This window comes from Dasypus novemcinctus, chromosome 26 (assembly GCF_030445035.2).
Source record: "Dasypus novemcinctus isolate mDasNov1 chromosome 26, mDasNov1.1.hap2, whole genome shotgun sequence".
NCBI lineage: Eukaryota > Metazoa > Chordata > Mammalia > Cingulata > Dasypodidae > Dasypus > Dasypus novemcinctus.
This window is the reverse complement of record NC_080698.1, coordinates 58,186,672-58,207,528: the sequence shown is the minus strand read 5'-3', so window position 1 is coordinate 58,207,528 and position 20,857 is coordinate 58,186,672. Positions and strand designations below refer to the sequence as shown.

Genomic DNA, 20,857 nt, shown 5'->3' with positions numbered 1-20,857 from the left:
ACCGCTGTGCCTGAGGTGAAGCCACAAGGCTTTAGAAGAGAAATTAAAAGCAAAAATAAAGTTCACCTTGGATCTTTTGTTGGTGGAGTAAGAAAGACGGTACATTTAAACTGGAGGCCAAGAAACTGGGGGAGTTCTTGAGGAGCAGACGCCTGCCTAGTCAGGATGCTGGTAGCCAGTCCAGGAGTCCAAGCAGTTATCGGAGTAAGTCTGAGACCAAATCAAGGTGCAGGACAAGGTCTATCTCCTACAGCCACTCAAGAAGTTGATCGTGAAGTTTCACTTCGTCTTTATTGATCAAGAAGCTACTCAAGAAGTCGGAGCAGAGAATGGAACAGCAGAGGTCGCACAAGGAGCCAGAGCAGCTCCTACTCACAGAAGTCACAGGACATCCAGCAGGAGCCAATCCAGGAGCAGTTCGTACAGTCCCCACAGTCCGTGCAGGTCCTACACTTCTGATAGCTACTATAGCAGGAGTCGGACGTGAAGCAGAAGCAGAGGAGTAACAGTTACCACTGAGGCAGAAGTTACAACAGGCAGTCCAGGAGTTGTAGATCTTACGGCTCAGACAGCAAAAGTGACCGAAGTTCTCTCATCACTGGAGCCCCAGTTGAGAGCAGTAGATACGGTTTAAAAATGTCTTTTTTCCCCCTTTATATAAATTATATATTATTTGGAAATATCTGGTAACTTAAAAGTTTAAGAAACCTGGGAAGCATATGTGGTTCAAGCGACTGAGGTCCCGCTGAACACACTGGGGGGGGGGGGGGAGGGGGTTGCGGGTTCGTTCCTGGTGCCTCCTGGAATAGATGGGAAGGTGCAGAGAGCTGACACGACAAGATGACAGAAACAAGAGACACAAAGAGGAAAGACAATGAGAGACACAACAAAGCAGGGAGCTGAGGTGGCTCAAGTGACCTGAGCACCTCTCTCCCACTTGGGGGGTTTCAGGTTTAGTTCCTGGTGCCTCCTAAAGAGAATACGAGCAGACACAGAGCACACAACAAATGGACACAGAGAGCAGACATTGAGTGCAAACAAAGGGGGGAGGGAGGCAGGGAAAAATAAATAAATCTTAAAAAAAAAAAAAATTTAAGAAACCTAACACAAAATTCTGAGGTTAATATATAGTCCTCAAATATTTCAAATCCTAGCTTAGGGTAATTATTTGTTTCATTACTTGATAGCTGAATAGCTCATCTTTCACTTTTTTCCTTTCAGTCTTGAAAAGCACAATAATGGTTCTTTAACGGCAAACCTTAGGTATTATTCAACATATCAATTCATTAGATACAAATATTATCTTGTGAATAAGATAATGGCTGCATCACAACTACTTCAAAATCAAAAAAAAATTGCAACCATTTGTCCTAGCAGATCAGAGGTGTCTAAACACTCCTGAGGCCCTTTGCCCACAGAGACTGAGGTTCAGCCAATTGCTTCATAATCACTGACTTACGGAAAATGAGGTGACCACAGTAGCAAAGGAAGTTTTAGTCAAATCATGCAATATTGTTAACAAGAAGAGAACATTAAGATAAGGACCAGAGAGGCTGGTCACACTGATCAATTCCAACAGCTTTTATAGAATCCTTGCCTGACTAAGATAAAGTTAGGAAAACATTTAAGTTCAAGTCTAACAATCATGTACAACACTAATTCTCTGAGTAGGTGTGAACCTCTGCTAGCCATAGGTCAGACAGTTTCATCAAATCTGAGATGGTCCTCTTAAAAAATGCAATTTTTCTTAAAAATGCAATTTTTTTTAAAGGAGTCACATGTGTTTCATTCTTAAGCACTCTTATAAGAATCATAGCAAATTAAGGTGTTTCATCTGCCTAAATTTATATTCCTGAATAATTTCTTCCTCACCACTTCCAAAAATCTCAAAATAAAAGAAATCCTATAAAGTATATAATTTAACCAGTACAGTAAATAATGCAAAGTAATGATGATAATGACAGTAATAATTATACTACTACTACATTCCAGGAATAATAATAATAGTGATGATGATGATGTCATCTACTGGGTCACATGCCAAAAAATTAACCCCCACCATTCATGGTATACGTGACCCTTCTCAAATAGGGTTGTCCCAAGAATGAGGAATACTAATACCTACTACTAAGAAAGAAGAAAAGGCAGGCAAGAGTTGTGGAAGGACAACCACCCTCCCTTGGAAAGGCCAGTGGTGTTCATCTGCATGTTCATTTCAAAATGAACAGTACATCTGTTCTTCGCATTTAAAAAAAAACAAACAAAAAAACCCATACCGTTGTAACATTTGTTTTTCCAGTTCCTTCATTTACAACTAACATTTCCAACGAAGTTTTCCTGAGTTTGGTTAATCTTAGAGGCAAAAAGCAATATTCTTAAGAGAGAATCTGAGGAGTGACTGAGATTCTTAACAGTGGTCTCAGCTGGTCACAGGAAGGCTGGCCAGAAAGCAATGGCTTCATGGGAATTCTGCACATTATGCCTGATTATTTATGTTCACAACTTCTCTAATAAAAAGTATATTTTTTAATTTTTTAACTTATTTTTATTTTTTAATTTATTGCTGTTTGCGCTCTGTGTCCATTCGTTGTGTGTTCTTCTTTGTCCACTTGCATTATTGTCAGCAGCACTGTGAATCTTTTTGTTGCATGTCATCTTGCTGCGTCAGCTCTCCATGTGTGCAGTGCTACTCCTGGGCAGGCTGTACTTTTTTCACATAGGGCGGTTCTCCTTGAGGGCACACTCCTTGCGCATGGTGCTCCCCTACTTGGGGGACACCCCCGTGTGGCACCCTACTCCTTGCACGCATCAGCACTGTGCGTGGGCCAGCTCACCACATGGGCCAGGAGGCCCATGTGTTTGAACCCTGGACCTCCTATGTGGCAGGCGGTTGCTCTATCAGTTGAGCCAAATCCACTTCCTTAAAAAGTATATTAAAAAAGAAAAAGTATATTTAAAAGAAGATAGTGATGGCCTCACAAGCGTCTGTGATCCAAGCCTCTTTCTACAAAAGGGGTCAGATCTGTTCCTCACTCAGATGCTCAGAGGCAAGAACCTGTATCACAGACCAACCCAACTTACGGGCCTGGGACCCTCTGAGGCTCTGCTTCAAATCAGGGCTCTAAAACTTACTAGCTAGGTAAGCTGGGTTAAGGAATCTGGCCTCTTTGGGCATTGCACAGAATTTCCACATCTCTAAGAAGATAGTTTTATCTTCTTATGCTCCTGTGAAGATATGACAATGAAGACATGAAGGAGCAGAGACCAATGTCTGGCACACTACCAGTAAGTGGTAGCTTATTACTAATTATGAAAGCTCAAAGATGTTCTACCTCTTGAATTTCTGTAGCTAGTAAGTTGCTGGTGAAATGGAGAGAGGCCCTTGGGAAGCCGGTACAACATTCTCCAGCAGAAAAATGCCATGGGATTCAGTGTCCTCTAACCAGTACAACTACAAACTTATTTTAGTCTTCTGTTGAGAAGCCTGATGACTGAGGCTATTTCTACCAAGCACAGAACTTAAAAACATATTCTTTATTTCCACTGAAGGAGAGATAAACAGCAGCAAGACTCCAATCAGGAAATGAGCACCTACAATGAACAAACACCCCCCCGAGGAACAGCCATGTGTCTGGGCCAGGACCTGTGCCGCGTACAGCTCGTAAGTGTAGGTGCTTAAACATACTAGCCAGGAGGACCATGATTACAGATCACTGAGTGGAACACACATGCAAGTTCCCTTAAGAATTCAGGAAGTCAGAGAGCAAACAAGCTAGAAAGGGACGGGAGGAGGCAGAAAACAGACAAGGTCCTGAAGACAAAATGTCTGGATGACAAGAGCAAGAACAGGAGAAAAAGGGATATATATTGATCAAATGCTTCCATATCCCAAGCACAACTGGATTCCTTCTCTAGCAAAGCAGGGCATGAAGCCAGAGGAGAGAACTCCTCATACTGTGACAGCTCTTACGGCCACTACACATTTTAAATAGGGAGCGAGCCATACACCTGGAGACGGAAGACCCTTACAGCCCAAGCCCAAAGCGGAAAGGCAGTGGCCCAGGAAACTCTTTAGAATCACCAGGAATGTTGGTAACTGAGGTCTTGCTCTGCCCTGAAAATATGCCTTCATATCCATCAATGATGAAAGGGTATTACAAGGCAGGGTACACTGCTTTTAGGCTCCCATTAACAAGTGGTCAATTCTCATAGAGTAGTATTTGTATTGTCTACTCAAAAAAAAAAGTCATTTCTACTTGGGTTTTTTCAGGATGAGGAGAAGAGATTTGTCCTCTTAATTATATTTTTCTTAAGCTGTTAAAATTACGTGTTTTGTTTTAATGGTTTATTTGTCAGCAGAAAGACCCAGGCTAGAAAGCATGGAGATGGAGATGGAGGGGCTGAGCTGACCTGAGCCAAGCAACCTAGACCCTACCCTAGTTTTAAATCTGGTCCAGTTTCAAAAGGCTGACAGAAACTTGTGATCAGGCAGATTTCATAAATATCACACCAAAAGTAAAATCCTTAGAGAAAAACTGATAAATGTGACTTCATCAAAATTAGGAACTTTTGCTCTTCAAAAGACACTATTAATAGAACAAAAAGACAAAGACTGGTGAAAATATTAGCAAATCACATATCTGATAAAGAATTTGTAATCAGAATATATAAAGAACCCTCAAGGCTCAATTAGAAAATACACTTAAAAAGAGTACAAAAGATTAAACAGATATTTTCATCAAAGAAAAAGAGAGATGACCATTAAGTACATGAAAAGATGTTCAACACCACCATTCATTAGGGAAATGCAAATTAAAACCACAATGAGATACTACTACCCACCTATTAGAATAGCTAAAAAAAAATTTTAACAAGCACCAGCAAGAATATGGAGCAACTGGAACTCCTGCACACTGGCGGGAATGTAAAATGGTAAGAACATTTTAAAACTTTAAATATACATTTTGAGGTAACGAAAGTGTTCTGGAATTAGATAGTGGTGATGACTGCACAATCTTGTGAATATACTAAAAACCACAAAATAATATAGGCTTAAAGAGTGAATTTTAACTAAAAAAATAAAAAGGTAAATACATAACTACCACTTGTCCCAACCATTCACCTCCTAAGGACTTACCTAAGATAAATGAAAGCATAAGTTCATACAAAGATATGTACATAAGTGTTCACAGCAGCTTTATTTTTAAGGCCCCCAAATGGAAACAACCCAAGTGTCCATCAATAGGAAAATGGATAAACAAATGATGGCATATCTCTACAATGGAATACCACTCAACCATAATAAGGAATGAACTACTGAAACATGCAGTATGGGTGACTTTCAAAATAATGATGTTAAGGAAGCAGATGTGGTTCAAGCAAATGGTCTCCTTTCTACCATATGGAAGGCCCCAGGTCCAATTTCTGGGGCCTCCTGGTGAAGGCAAGCTGGCTTGCACCACGGAGAGCTGACAGCTGCGCTGTGGAAAGCTGGCATAGCAAGATGACACAACAAAGGGAGAGACAGTGAGAGATGCAGCAGACCAGGGAGATGAGGTGGCTCAAGCAACTGAGTGACTCCTATACCAGAAGTTCCAGGAGAGATTCCTGTGTCTCCTAAAGAGAAAGACAAGGGAAAAAAAAAAAAGACAAACAGACATGGAAGAACACACAGCAAATGGATAGAGAGCAGACAGCAAGCACAGAAAGAACAAGGCGGGGGGGGGATAAAAATAAAATTTTAAAAATGATATTGAGTCAAAAACCAGACACCACCTCCTGAAAAGTACATACTGTAAGATTCCATTTATATTTTTTTGTAAGGTTCTAGAAAATGAAACTAGAAAGCAGATCAGAGGTTGCCCAGGATGGAGAGGGAAAGGATGGCAGGGCAGAAGGAAATGGATATATTCATTATTCTTGAATGTGGTGATGGTTTCACAGTTCTATACATATGTCAAACTCAAAATGTACAGTTTAAATATGTATAGTTTATTACATGACAATTATACATAAATGAAAGCTGTTCGAAAAACAGGTAGAAGCCTGCTGTCTACAGATATTTGAGGGATGGCACAGAAGATGCTGCACGCTTGCTTTGCTTCAGTTCTCACTTTACTCAGATGACTCCAAATTTGGGTTTCTAGTTTCAGCTTTTCAGAACTATCTGCTGATACACATATGTTCTGCTAGTACCTAAAAAGTAATACATATAAAACCTTTCCACCCATCCAAATCTGTCCTTCCCGAGGGGACCTCTCTCATCCTGCTCCCTGATGTGAAACCATTTTCTATGTTCCCTTACTCCAACCACATGTGGTCCAGTCCTGCCCATGTTAACCCTCCCCACATCTCTCCGTTCCATTTGCAAGTCCTAGTCCCCCCTCATTATTTCTCATTTTTATTGTTTGAGGTACTGGGGCCAGTAACTGAACCCGGGTCCTCATGTGAGGGAAACTGACACTCACCTACAGAGCCACATTGGCTCCCTTAGTTGTTTTTTTCCTTTGTTTGCATGCTGTTTTGTTTTTGTTTTTAGGAGGCACCAGGAACTGAACTCAGGTCAACTGCTTGAGCCACCACCATCCCCCTCATTAATTTTTTTCCTTTAAGATTTATTTTATTTACCTCTCCCCATCCCCTCATTGTCTGCACTTGCTGTGTCTGTTGTCTTCTTTGCCTCTCTAGGAGGCACTGGGAACCAAACCCAGGACCTCTGACCTTGGAGGGAGGAGCCCAATCGCTTAAGCCACCTCTGTTCCCCACTTTGTTGTGTCTCTCATTATGTTTTTCCTTTTGTGTCTCTTGTTACGTCGTCTTGTTGCACCAGCCTGCTGTCCTGCTTGGCCTCTTTAGAAGGCACCGGGAACCTCTGCTCCCCACTTTTGTTGTGTCTCTCATTATGTTTTTCTTCTCATGTCTCTTGTTGCATCATCTTGTTGAATCAGCTTGCCGTGTCCACCCGTCGTCATGCCAGCTTGCTGTCTTCTTTAGGAGGTACTAGGAACTGAACCTCCTATGTGGTAGGCGAGAGCCCAATCGCTTGAGCCACATCTGCTTCCCCTCATTCTTTCTTTTTTTTTTTTTAAGATTTACTTACTGCCCCCCCCTCCCATTGTCTGTTCTCTGTGTCCATTCGCTGTATGTTCTTCTGTGTCCGCTTGTCTTTCTCCTTAGGCAGCCACAAGAACCAATCCCGGCACCTTCTAGAGTGGGAGAGAGGTGCCTGGTCTCTTGCACCACCTTAGCTCCCTGGTCTATTGCGTCTCTTATTGTTTCTTCTCTGTGTCTCTTTTTGTTGCATCATCGTACTGCACCAGTTCTCCACTTGGGCCAGCTTGCCTCTCAGGCCAGCACTCGTGTACTGCCCAGCACTCTGCTCAGGTCAGCTCTCTGCTCAGGCCAGCCTGCCTTCACCAGGAGGTCCCAGGAATAGAACCCTGGACCTCCTGTATGGTAAACAGGAGCCCAATGCTTGAGCCACATCTGCCCCCCACCCATATTATTTGACTCTGTTTTCTTCCTTACCTCTAGGCTCTCTCTACTCTGTAGCCTGTTTTGCTATATATATTATTAGCTACTGAAGTTGAGAGCTCTAGTAGCTTGATCTTGGCCGCTACAGCACAGGTCTATTTGTTTGCCATACCCACCTTTCCCTTCTAGCCTCACCTACCTCCCCACACTTTTGCAGGCCCTAGGAACATCCTTGTTGTACCCAGTGAGCAGCTGCCAGTTACCCGACACCAAAAGGACAATCAATCCATGGCATGGGCTGAGTCACTCCAATTTTAACTCAGTAATCTGAATGCCAACATAGATAAGAGTAAAATGGTGGCAGAAACTATGTCTGAAGGCTGAAACAAGAGCTGGAATAATGGCAAGTCAAAAGAAAAGGAGAAGGAAGCAGATGTGGCTCAAGTGACTGCGTTCCCACCTGCCTCATGGGAGATCCGTGATTCAGTTCCTGGTACAGCCTTAAGAAGACAGCAAGCTGATGCGATGGGAAGGCGCAGCAAGCTGACACAATAAGATGGCTCAACAAGAGACGCAGGAGGTGGCTCAAGCTATTAGGTGCCTCCCTTTCACATCAATGGTCCCAGGTTCAGTACCCAGCGCCTCACAAAGAAAGAAAAAAAGACAGACACAGCAAGTGCAAACAGCAAGAGGGTGGGGAGAAATAAACAAATAAAATAAATCTTAAAAAAAAAGAAAAGAAAAGGAGAACCCACTTCACACCTACTGGAATAGCTATAATTTAAAAAACAGCAACAACAAAATCTACCAAGTGTTGACAAGGCTATAGAAAAACCAGAACTTTCATATATTGCTGGTGGGAAGGTAAAATGGTGCAGCCACTTTGGAAACAGTTTGGGAGTTCCTAAAAAAGTTAAATATAAAGTTACCATATGACACACCAATTCCATTCCTAAGTATATATCAAGAAAAGCGAACTCAAACACATGTCCTTGAATCAGAGCATCATTATTTGTAATAGCTAAAAAGGGGGAAACAACTCAAAGGTCCATCAACTGAATGGAGAACACACTATGCATGAGCAAAATAATCTGGACCCTGGAAGGAGTACAAAGGTCAAAAAGGGAGAATGGATGAGAGATATGAGATGTCCCACAGAGATGACAATCTTTCCATTCCCACAGAGCTGGGCTTCAAATGAGTTGCCTAAGCCTTCTTCCTCTATCCTTCTCATAACCTTTCCCACCCAAGTCAATGTGGGTGATGAGTAGTGCACCAGATTCTTCATCACATTCTGTGCCTGCTCCCCACACCCAACAAAAGCTCCTCTGGCCATGACCTCTTACTGTTGTCAAAATCACTTCCTGTCCAATGCTCTTGGCTTTCCTATCCCTGACTCCGCCAAAGATACAACTGGAATGACCTTCCTGCTCCTTTTTACCATTGCTGCTTCTCACACTTTAGCCACCCACCCTTTTAAACCCAAGTCAACACCAAATTTTAGAAGAGATTACACTTCCCAATGAAGGAATCTCTAAGTCTTCAGTTGACCCCTCTATTACACATGCACAAATCTAAAATTAACAGGACCTCTAATGTGCTCTAGGAGTCCCCCAACCCTTTTCCCTTTTAGAACACAAGAAGCCACTCACTACTACTTATTCGGATTTAAATTATCCTTCAGGTCTCTATTAGATTCCCTTCTCCTTTTTTGGTATATGTGCATGTGTGTGTGCATGTGAGCTAAGACTGAAGGATGTTAAGAAAAAGTGGTCTGAGGGGGCTTTGTAAAAAAGTAATACAATGGTTTGCTAGTTTAGTGTGTTGTTATAAAGATTATATAATAATGTGGTCTATAATATTAAAGCTTATATTATTACAGGGAATGGAACATTTATTAAGCAGTTTTTCTAATTCTTTTGGGAAGAGATAGCAGAAACAAAACTCACAGGGTTTCCTGTTATCCCTTCTCACAGACTTGGACTTTCTCACCTCTAATCCTCATGCAGCAAAGCCTACCTATAGCCTGGAACAAACTATCTCATCATTTTTAGCCAAGAGTGTTTTATTCCCCAGGTTTTGAAATTTGTTAGCAGAACGTTATCAAAAGTAGTTTACTTTATTGTAATTACCTGATCATCGGTTAAGCTTTTTAAAAAAGATTTTTGTTGGAAACGGACTTTGGCCCAGTGGTTAGGGCGTCCGTCTACCATATGGGAGGTCCGCGGTTCAAGCCCCGGGCCTCCTTGACCCGTGTGGAGCTGGCCATGCGCAGTGCTGATGCGCGCAAGGAGTGCAGTGCCACGCAAGGGTGTCCCCCGCGTGGGGGAGCCCCACGTGCAAGGAGTGCGCCCGTGAGGAAAGCCGCCCAGCGTGAAAAGAAAGTGCAGCCTGCCCAGGAATGGCGCCGCCCACACTTCCCGTGCCGCTGACGACAACAGAAGCGGACAAAGAAACAAGACGCAGCAAATAGACACCAAGAACAGACAACCAGGGGAGGGGGGGAAATTAAATAAATAAATAAATCTTAAAAAAAAAAAAAAAAGATTTTTGTTATTTATTTCTCTCCCCTTCCCCCCCTCCATTGTCTGTACTCTATGTCCATTCGCTATGTGTTCTTTGTTAGCGGCACTAGGAATCCATGTCTCTTTGTTGCATCATCTTGCTGTGTCAGCTCCCCGTGTGTATGGCGCCACTCCTGGGCAGGCTGTGCTTTTTTCACATGGGGCGGCTCTCCTTACAGGGCATACTCCTTGCAAGTGGGGCTCCCCTACGCAGGGGACAACCCTGCGTGGGACGGCACTCCTTGAACACATCAGCACTGTGTGTGGGCCAGCAGGCCCTGAGTTTGAACCCTGGACCTCCCATGTAGTAGGCAGAAGCTCTATCACTTGAGTCAAATTTGCCTCCCTGTTAAGCTTATTTTTAACAGCAGATTTAAAATCTCACTATAAGGCAAGTGGTAAAACACGGATTTAGATATGGCGCCAACTGTGGAATGGAGGGAAAAAGCTAAGGCACGCCCTCCATGCTTTCTGCATAGTTAAGTGGACAATAAATGTCTGCTGACAAGGATGATACCATATGTTGGCAGGCACTGACATAAATGAAAATATAAATGCCTAATTGCTTTCAGTAATACCTAAAATAGCCACAGTCTAATTCAGATCACATTTCAATATATTGAGTTCTGACTAAGATCCCGTCTTTGTAATTTGACTAAAACTCAAATTAGTTTTTTTAAAACAGGATTACAGGCTGACAGCTATTACTCTAGAGCAGATGTGCCCCGTTGTTGAATAGGAAACTATTACAGGAAACGGACTTTGGCCCAGCGGTTAGGGCGTCCGTCTACCATATGGGAGGTCCCCGGTTCAAACCCCGGGCCTCCTTGACCCGTGTGGAGCTGGCCCATGCGCAGTGCTGATGCGCGCAAGGAGAGCCGTGCCACGCAAGGGTGTCCCCCGCATGGGGGAGCCCCATGCGCAAGGAGTGCGCCCCTGAGGAAAGCCGCCCAGCGTGAAAAGAAAGAGCAGCCTGCCCAGGAATGGTGCCGCCCACACTTCCCGTGCCGCTGACGACAACAGAAGCGGACAAAGAAACAAGACGCAGCAAAAAGACACCAAGAACAGACAACCAGGGGAGGGGGGGAAATTAAATAAATAAATAAATCTTTAAAAAAAAAAAAAAAAGGGAAACTATTACATGGAATCTCGAAAATCTAAATAAAGGACTGCTAGTGCAGAGGTCCTATCAATTCAGTCAGGTAGGCCTTGGTACCTATGGCCTATTCAGAGGCAGCTGACCTTAGAACGGATTCATTTCCCAAGTACAGTTACTGGGCCAAATGCAAACAAGACTAAGATATTCTCCCTGCTTCGAAGAGCTTAGGGTAGTGGGACACGGTATACATGGACAGCAATATGGTGAGATATGTGCTAGGTCATAGGTATGCAGTCAAGTCTTCTTCTTAAGGGTGGGATGGGGGGACTACTGAGGACTGTGACTTTTGTTTTCCTAAACATTATTTGCCATCTCTGAATTTTTAAAATACTGAGCACTTAATACTTTCATAATCAAAAGAAAGGCTCAACACAAAATAAGAGGGTGGAGGCAGTTAGGTGCCTGGGCGAGGACTTGGGAAAAGCTTCCTCCTAGAGGCTATCCATGTTAAATCCTCAAATGGACATGGTCTCCTAAGAAAAAACAAAGGCTGGAATTAAAAAGTGGGGTAGACGGCTCTGACCATATTTTAGAGGGAGATGTTTCAGGGCTGTTCCCCAACTGAAGCCCTAACAACCAGTAAGAACTGGCAGGACACAGGACAGGTGTGCAGAAAAGATCAGGAACTTGGGTCTCTAAACTCATTGTATGGATAAGGATAAGCTCTGAAGGAGAGCACAGCATCAGGTCAATCTGCAAAGACTGGGAAAGAGGTGTTTTCTTTTCTTCCCTGTTTATTTGTTTGTTTATTTTTTGGTTAGCTTCTGGCATTGAAGGGAAATTCTGTTACATCACTAGCTAGATATAAGCTTAAGGAACAGATGCCTCAAGAGTCTACATTTCAGCAATAACAGTAAAATTTCAAAACATCCAGCTTCATGTTCCTTAAGCTTATATCTAGTTAGTGAAAAGAAAACACCTCCTTTGTGCACACCTGTCCTGTGTTCGGCATGTATGTGTGGCCCTAGGAATTTCCCTTTTGGGAAACACACAGAGAAACAGGAAGTGATGACCTAGGCAAAGAAGTTAAAGCATTAGAAATCATCAATGATCAGGCCATGGACGTTTCAAAGACTTTTAAAAAATGGTCCAATTATGCTTAAAGAAAAAAGAGAGTATCAATGGAGAGATGGGAATTATGAAAAGGAAACCAAAAAAGTGGAAGATCAAAGCAATAGAAATTAAAAATTCCCAGGAAGCAGATTTGGCCCAGTGGTTAGGGCGTCCGCCTACCACATGGGAGGTCCGCGGTTCAAACCCCGGGCCTCCTTGACCCATGTGGAGCTGGCCCATGCGCAATGCTGATGTGCACAAGGAGTGCCGTGCCATGCAGAGGTGTCCTCAAGGGTGCACCCCATAAGGAGAGCAGCCCAGCGCGAAAGAAAGGGCAGCCTGCCCAGGAATGGCGCCACACACATGGAGAGCTGACACAACAAGATGACGCAACAAAAAAAAAGAAACACAGATTCCCATGCTGCTGACAACAACAGAAGCGGACAAAGACGACGCAGCAAACAGACACAGAGAACAAACAACCGGGGTGGGGGTTGGGGGGAGGGAAGGGAAGAGAAATAAATAAATCTTAAAAAAAATCAGATAAAAAAAAATTCCCTAAAGGGGCTCAACAGCAGAAGAAAGGTTCAGTGAACGTGGAGACAAGACAATTAAAACCATCGAGTCTGAGGAGTAGAAAGAGCAAAGAATGAAAAAAAAAAAAATAAACAGTGCCTGAAGAACATGTGGGACACCATCAAGTATACAAAATACATAGTATGCGGGTCCCAAAAGAAGAAAGGGGTAGAGAGAACGTTCAAAGAAATAATGGCTGCAAACTTCCCAATTTTAACAAAGACATCAATATACACATCCAATATGCTCAACGAACCTTAAACAAAAGACACTCAAATGGACCCACACTGTGCTATGTTACAATCAAACTGTCAAATGCCAATGACAAAGAGAATTCTGAAAGCCACAAGTGAGAAGCAATGTGTCATGTACAAGGGAACCGCAGTAAGATTAAATGCTGATTTTTCATCAGAAACCACGGGGGCAAGAAGGCAGTGGGAAAACATATTTAAAGTGCTGAAAGCAAAAAAATTACCAACCAAGAACTGTATATCCAGCAAAACTGTCTTCAAAAATGCAGGGACTAAGACATTCTGAGATGAAAGCTGAAGGACTTCATTATCACTAGACCAGCCCTGCTGCAGAAAAAGACAATAAGCACTTGAAGCCACATGAAGAAATAAAGATCTCTGATAAAGATAATGATTCGGTTACTGCCAGTCTATTGTATTTCTGATTTGTAATTCCACTTTTTACTTCCTACAGGATCTAAAAAGCAAATTCATAAAAGGTAATGATAAAAAATGTTTTTGGACTCAATGTATAAATATGTAATATGTGACAAGAACTACATATAGGTGAGGGGATAGAGTGGCATAGGAACATAGTTTATGTGTGCTATTGAAGTTAAGGTGGTATCAAAGAAAATATGCATGGTTTCTGTTTGGGGTGAAGGGAAAGGTACTAGTACTTGATGGTGGTGAGGGTACCGCAAGATTATGAATGTGATTAATCCCCACTGCATGGTATTTTAAGGAGTGGTTTGTATGGGAAGATTTCTGTCATATATATGTTTCCACAATTAGAAAAGAAAGAGAAATGGAATGCAATACGTGATACTGGGTGGGATCTAAAAATGATGGAAAACAGGCTCAAAGGGGACATCATTGAGATATAAAATAGAACACAGACTGTAAACTTTTTATCAATGTTAAATTTCTTGAAATTGACAACTACACTTAAGGTGAGGACATAAGTGAATATTCTTGTCTGTAGGACCCGCACATGTAAGTATTATGTGTTCAAGGAGTAAGATGTCTGCATCCTGCTCTCAAATGTTTAGAAAAGGGGGGGGGGAGGGAGAAAATAAAAAGGAAAAGAAAGAAGAGGGATGTGGCAAAGGGTGGCAAAATATTAAAAATTGGTAGATCTGGATATCTAGGGCAGTTCTATGTTTAATATCTTCTGTATGGGGTTTGCATTATGTTTGCAACTATCCTCTATGCTTGAAATTATTTCAAAATAAATGTTTAAAAAAAAAAAACAGAGGAGAAATAGGTTAGGTATCTCAGTAATCACTGTATTTACTTACTATACTTTTTGTAATAGATTTGGGGGGTGGAAAAGTTTGACTCCTGGATTCTCTGTATTAGCCAAAAGGAGTGCTAATGAAAAGTGCCAGAAATCTGCTGGCTTTTATAAAGGGTATTTATTTGGGGTAGAAGCTTTTAGTCACAAGGCCTGAAAAAGTCCAACTCAAGTTACCATAGCAGGTACTTTCTCATCCAAAATCTGTTGGCCATGTGTTGGAGCAAGATGGTGGGTGATGTCTGTGAGGGTTCAGCCTTCCTTCTTCCTCTTAAGGCTCTGTGTCCAGCTTCTTCTAATCTCAGCAGTAGGCGGGCATAAGGCTTCCCTCTCTTCCCAGGGGCTATTTCTTTCCAGGTTCAGCTGCTCTCTTCTTTTCATATGGTCAGCTGTAAACTATCAGGCTTGTTTCTCTGTCCGGGGACCATAGGATCCTCTGTGCATCTTCTGTGTATACACTTCTGTATTCTTGACTGACTGACCATCTATATAGCCCATCAAGGGATCAGGATACAACCCTGCACACCCTAATAACTTGGTCAAATAAAAGCCCTGATGGTAACATAATTTAATCAAAGGTATCTTAGCTGAATCTAATACAATCAAAAGGTATCACACCCAGAGGAACAGACCAGTTTACAATCTGTATCTCTTTTTGTAATTCATAAATATCAAACTGCCACAGCTGCTTATTAACCTTATAAGCAAATTCTTATATCTGTGCCTCAATTTCCTTCCTCAACTGTAAGAGAAACTTCCTGCGTACCTCCCAGGGTTGTAGGTAGGATTCCATACCCTAATAAGTAAAGAGGCACTGAAAAAGGAAAAGCTTTATGTAAGTACACACCTTACCTGAAGTAATAATGGGACTGGCAATAAGGAATGACAGGATTTTGCCTAGTTCCCCCTCCAAAGATTTAGACTAGAAAAGATTTCAAGGTAAATGCTAGACTCACGGTTCTAAGTCAGGTAACATAGACTTTTCCTGTTGCTCAGGCTAGCAAAAAGCTATCCACCTTTGGATCTGGGTATCTGGCTGGGCCAGAAGGGTTATTTTTTTTTCTCAGTGTGAGTTTTGTATTATTTTTCCAACAGTCCTCTAAGTATGAAATTATTTCAAAACAAAATATTTTAAGGGGAAAAAAAACTATCCACCTTTTATTTCAATGTCTCTTCTGTTATGGCTGCTGGATAAATTGCCTCACCTTCACCCACTAGCTTCGTTTAATAATCAGAAGTCTGTTAGGTAGCAGCTGACCTTTTCGTCAGCGTCCACCTGACTATCCACAAACCAGAGACTAGTTCTCTGAACTGCAGGAAGTGTTAGTGAGGCAGACCTGTAGCCCCCCTAATGCTTGGGGCCAAGGCTCAGCACTAGAGAGAGCACCTCTACGAACGCTGGGGTAAAGGTGAGGAGGGCCTAGCAGCTCACGCACTGAAGGCTTCTGGTCAAGCAGACGCCATGTTCTTTAGCATGAGGAGGAAGTGCTGAAGACCAGGATGTCCAAAGTTTCACAATACCTTCCTTCTATTTTAAAAGTTATGTTACTACAGGGCAGGTTTAAGGGGCCTCAAGTTTCAAAAACCATTCTTAACCTATGCCTGCAAGATCGTGGGCAAAATAAAGACCTACCTGCCTCATGAGATCACCAATGCAGGCTGGCCTCAGACAAAGTTTAGGGATGTCACTGCTAGGCAGTGACTCGAGAAGGCAACTCCTGGCTACTCTGCTAAAAAGGAAAAGGGACTAAAATTCCTGACCAGTTAGTTATGTCAGGCTTGTGCACTAGGAAGAACTAATACATGATTTACTTAATTTTACTCCTCCTGGTTCAACACAATTGCTTTAGAATAGAGCCCTCCCTGGCCCTGTTGCTGCTCACCAACCTCAGTGTGCAGCAGCTATCAAGACACTTTCAGAGGTAGGTCAGTTGATGATGATGCAGTCTGGCTTTTTTTTTTGGAGGTACAATTTGAAGGGAAAATAAGGATCTTAATTTCCACATTAACAAAGTAAATGAGCTTTGGGTCTAAGATTCCTTGTATACAACACTTCAAGGCCAAAATCAAATTCTAGTTTATTTCCTACTTAAGTGTCTCCAACCAAATGCTGAGGCACGCTTAGAACTAGCAGGTTCCTTAGAGCTCTGGCCCAGGGGCTTTAAGTTTCTTTGAAACCACAGAACACATTTCAAATGAACTCTTATGTACAATCATACAAAAAAACAGATTAAGCAGAGCTCTTCTTGGGGTGGCAAGAGTAATCTAATCCCCTTCCTTTACCACCAAAGACATAACTTCCAAGGAACCTTACAGCTCTGTATACAATGAGAAAGTTAGTAATCTAGTCTAAGTCCTTTTATTTTTTTATAAACATGTAAACTCATGCCCAGAGTGGGAAACGCACTTGCCCAAGAGTAAACTGCCCTGAAGACATATTTTTAAATTGTTCATTCCTGATGAATACCCCTGAAAACAAACAGAATTAAAAATAATAATCATCCCATGCCTCTGCCCCTTACCCACTTTTCACTATTCTTTGAATATGCTAGGCACGCCTGTGCCCTCAGGATATAGTCCAATTCCCTCCTTCACCCAAAAGCTATCTTCCCCACTATCCTACATAAAAGATCACGCTGCCATAAACCCTTTCATTTAACCCTATTTCACTTTTCTCCACTGCCCTTACCACCATCTGTATTCATCTTTCTCTCTATCTTATTTGTTAAATGAATGAAATACTGAGGGAAATATTAAAAGTATTCATGCAAGGCTGAACTAAAAAAAAGTACACAGGCCTTTCCATGTGACAAAACCTGAAGGGCTATACCAGGGAAACTCAGATTTGGTCCGCAGCCTTTTAGTTTAACTATCAGCAGACCAGTCTGATTTACAGACCCTGTTCAAACTCATTCAAGTCTTGAATCACTGTTAATTCTCTTAGCAGAAAAATGCCAGAAATACTTGTATATTCTACTGGACAATACAGATAGGATTTGTTTTTCGGTTGTGGTAAAGGATGTGAGTTAGCCTAACCAAAGAAGCCTACCACAGGGAAGAACTGATACAAAGCACAAGGGAACAAAGATAATCTAATATAAAGCACTGGATCAAAATATCACCCTAGGGAAGCAGATTTGGCTCAACTGATAGAGCATCTGCCTACCACACGGGAGGTCCAAGGTTCAAACCCAGGGCCCCTGACCCGTGGGAGAGCTGGCCCATGTGCAGTGCTGATGTGTGCAAGGAGTGCCATGCCATGCAGGGGTGTCCCCTACGTGGGAGAGGGCCACGCACAAGGATTGCACCCCATAAGGAGAGCAAAAAAATCACAGCCTGCCCAGGAGTGGCACTGCACACACGGAGAGCTAACACAGCAAGATGACACAACGAAAAAAGAGACACAGATTCCTGGTGCAGCTGACAAGAATGCAAGTGGACAGAGAAGAACAAACAGCGAATAGACATAGAGAGCAAACAACGGGGAAGGGGGGGGGGGCGGGGGGAAGGGGAGAGAAAAAAAACAACAACAAAAAACCATCACCCCAGTGGTTTTTGGTTCAAAAATGTCAAAATATTCATTATTTGTAGCAAATGTTCCACAACAATAGAAGGTGTTGGTGGTGGGGTAATATATGGAAATCGTATATGTTATAGATGATTATTTTGTAAACTCACAGCATTTTGTTTTTTTAATATGGAACGCTTCACGAATTTGCATGTCATCCTTGCGCAGGGGCCAGGCTCATCTTCTCTGTATCGTTCCAATTTTAGTATGTGTGCTGCTGAAGTGAGCACCATTTTTTTTTTTAAAGATTTATTTTTTTAATTTATTTCTCCCTCCCCTCCAGTTGTCTGCTCTCTGTGTCCATTCGCTGTGTGTTCTTTTGTGTCCGCTTGCATTCTTGTCAGCAGCACTGGGAAGGAAACTGTGCCTTGTGTGTGTGTGTCAAATTGCTGCATCAGCTCTCCGAGTATGCGGCACCACCCCAGGCAGGCTACATTTTTTTCACGTGGGGCGGTTCTCCTTATGGGGCGCACTCCTTGTGCGTGGGACTCTCCTATGCAGGGAAAACCCCTGCGTGGCACGGCACTCCTTGTGACCATCAGCACTGCACATGGGCCAGCAGGCCCTGGGTTTGAACCCTCGACCTGCCGTGTGGCAGGCGGACGCTCTATCAGTTTAGCCAAATCCACTTCCCATAGCGTTTCTGATAACTAAAAAAAGTCAAAACGCTAGAAATGAAATGTAGTATTATTATGGGGCAGCTGGTTTAGGGAAAAGACGAATCTGGGACCTGACTGAAAACCACGGACATTTTCCACAGCCATGGAATTCCACCTGGAACCCCAGCGAGAACTTTCCTTGATTGTTCAGAATCAAGGAAAAGCCCTGGATATTCTCAAGGGGCCTTATCATCCCCTCTCCCCAAACTGACAGATGGCGTGATCAACCAAAACAGCAAACAAGTGGAAACCCTTTTCCCGAACATTAGCAAGTGGGAGGAATAATTAATCATTTAAAAAGCAGGCACAAAGGCAAAAAAATCATCCCTTTTTCCTCCAGCTCTGCCTGGACCAGCCTGCAGGTACACCTGTGAACTTGTAGTCTGTTATTTTCTCCTCTCATTTCCTTAATAAACTACTGGCCTAACTAAATTGGCATGTTCTTAAATTCTTTCATGTAATATTTCCAAGAACCTAGTGGAATTCCGGCAACATTAAGAGGTGGCTGACATGGAACATGACACATAATGTACTTTAAAAGTCTTTATTCTAGAAACAACTGCCCAATGCTGTGAAGCTCAAGTCGGAGTAAAGCTTCTAACTATGCCCACCACACATTAGGAACTCTAATATTTGCTGAAATACTTAGCTTCCCTTACCTTATTCCTCCCCTCTTTCGGTCTCAATAAAAAAACAGATACAATGAAGGTCCAGGTAAGGAAAGTACTTAGCTCTCACTCTGGAAACTTTCTCTGACCTTCTCTCTCTACAACATGCCTTTTTTGCAGTAATTAATTTGCATCAGCAGGAGTTGCCAATACAATACTTGGAAAAAACTGACAACTTCCACCAATCAAGTTCTTCCTCCAAAGACAGCCAAATTACCTCAACAAACTGACCAGTCAGTGGCATGAATACGAAGTGCTGACTGGTGAGCAGGGACAGAGGAAACTGAGAACTGTACTGAGACTGTTTCACCAGAAACTGAGCAGGCCTCGGGGCCTTCCAGGCATTCGTGGTTAATAACCTTGTTTTTCAGGAGGAGTCAGCCCTGCTTCCTCCTTCATGGACTCTCTGCCTATGTCCACTCCAACCTGTGCAAAGCCTGTCCAATAGGCTTCCTTGGTTTTGGGACCATAGCCACCATCTGAGATCAGGCTTGCACACCTCATACCTGTGCTACCTGAATTGTAAAGTCTGTCCTGCCAGATTCATCTCCCTCAGGTAGCACCTTCTTGTCATTTTATTCTGAATATTTAAGTATGGGAAGACTATCAAGACAAAATGTGGTCTATGATAAAAGGAGGGTATGCTGTCACAAAAAACAACTGGATTTTGTCACATTACAGTGCTTCCCAACTCAGCTCCTGAACAGCAACATACCTGAAAAGTGCAAAGCCAATTACACTTGAAATCATTAGCATATACTGCATACCATGCGTGCTTTCTTACTGCATTTAAGTTCCAATTCTTTCCCCTCATTTAAGGCTTACCACAATCTCAGATCACTGCCCACGTCTGTCTGCCTATCTAGACAGCATGCTTCCAGGTCCTGCCATGCTAACATATTTGGAAGGTCATGGGGCTACTTCTCTTCTCCTTTCCTCTCCTGATGAACCTCCTCAGCCAAGAAAACCCAAGGAGGAAAAAGGTTCTGCCCTCCTTCAATTCAAAATACATATTCTAGATGAGGCAGGCTTTTACCTTATTAGTGGAACATTCTTAGGTGTACTCAGATTTTTTTAAAAGTAGGATATAGAACAAGGTATGCTCCCATTTGTGTCTGTCCATGAGGTTGAATCCTGTGAAATTTGTTTTTGTAGCTCAAAAACCAGCAATTTTATAGGGTTCAACTAAGAAAAACACCCTAGTAATCGCCTTTAGGGAGGCAGAGTTTGGGGGACAAAGACTTGTTTTCAACTGAATTTATCAGATATAAAATTTCCCATCCCCTTTTGTAGGTGCTCGTCCTTAGTGATGCAGCAAAGCAGGTAAATCCCCCGAGGGCAGGAACGGCTGCGGCTGCTGGCCCTCGCCCAGCCCAGCACCCCCATGAGGGTATGCCTGCCAACTCCACTGAGTGTGCTCCCCACCTTGGCAGTCTGCAGCCGGAAGCAGAGAAGCAACTCACTTCTGATTCTGACACGCAGAGCTTGCTTTTGGCCTCTCAACAGCCACAGGTGAGGTTATTCATTAACTGTACACACCAAGTACCTAGGCCTTCCCTCCACCTACGAAGGGCCAAGGGGAAATCATTCCAAAACTGCTTCACCAGTCC

At 42.8% G+C, this 20,857-nt stretch overlaps 1 protein-coding gene and 1 non-coding gene across 2 annotated transcripts in view; both read right to left on the bottom strand.

Annotated features, from left to right (window-relative positions):
* RAB7A (RAB7A, member RAS oncogene family) overlaps positions 1-20,857 on the bottom strand; it is a 95,633-nt gene that overhangs the window by 59,654 nt on the left and 15,122 nt on the right. The gene's annotated exons all lie outside the window — the stretch shown is intronic.
* Positions 18,044-18,150, bottom strand: LOC131276218 (U6 spliceosomal RNA). The gene has a single exon (XR_009183725.1). It is a non-coding gene; the product is annotated as a U6 spliceosomal RNA (small nuclear RNA).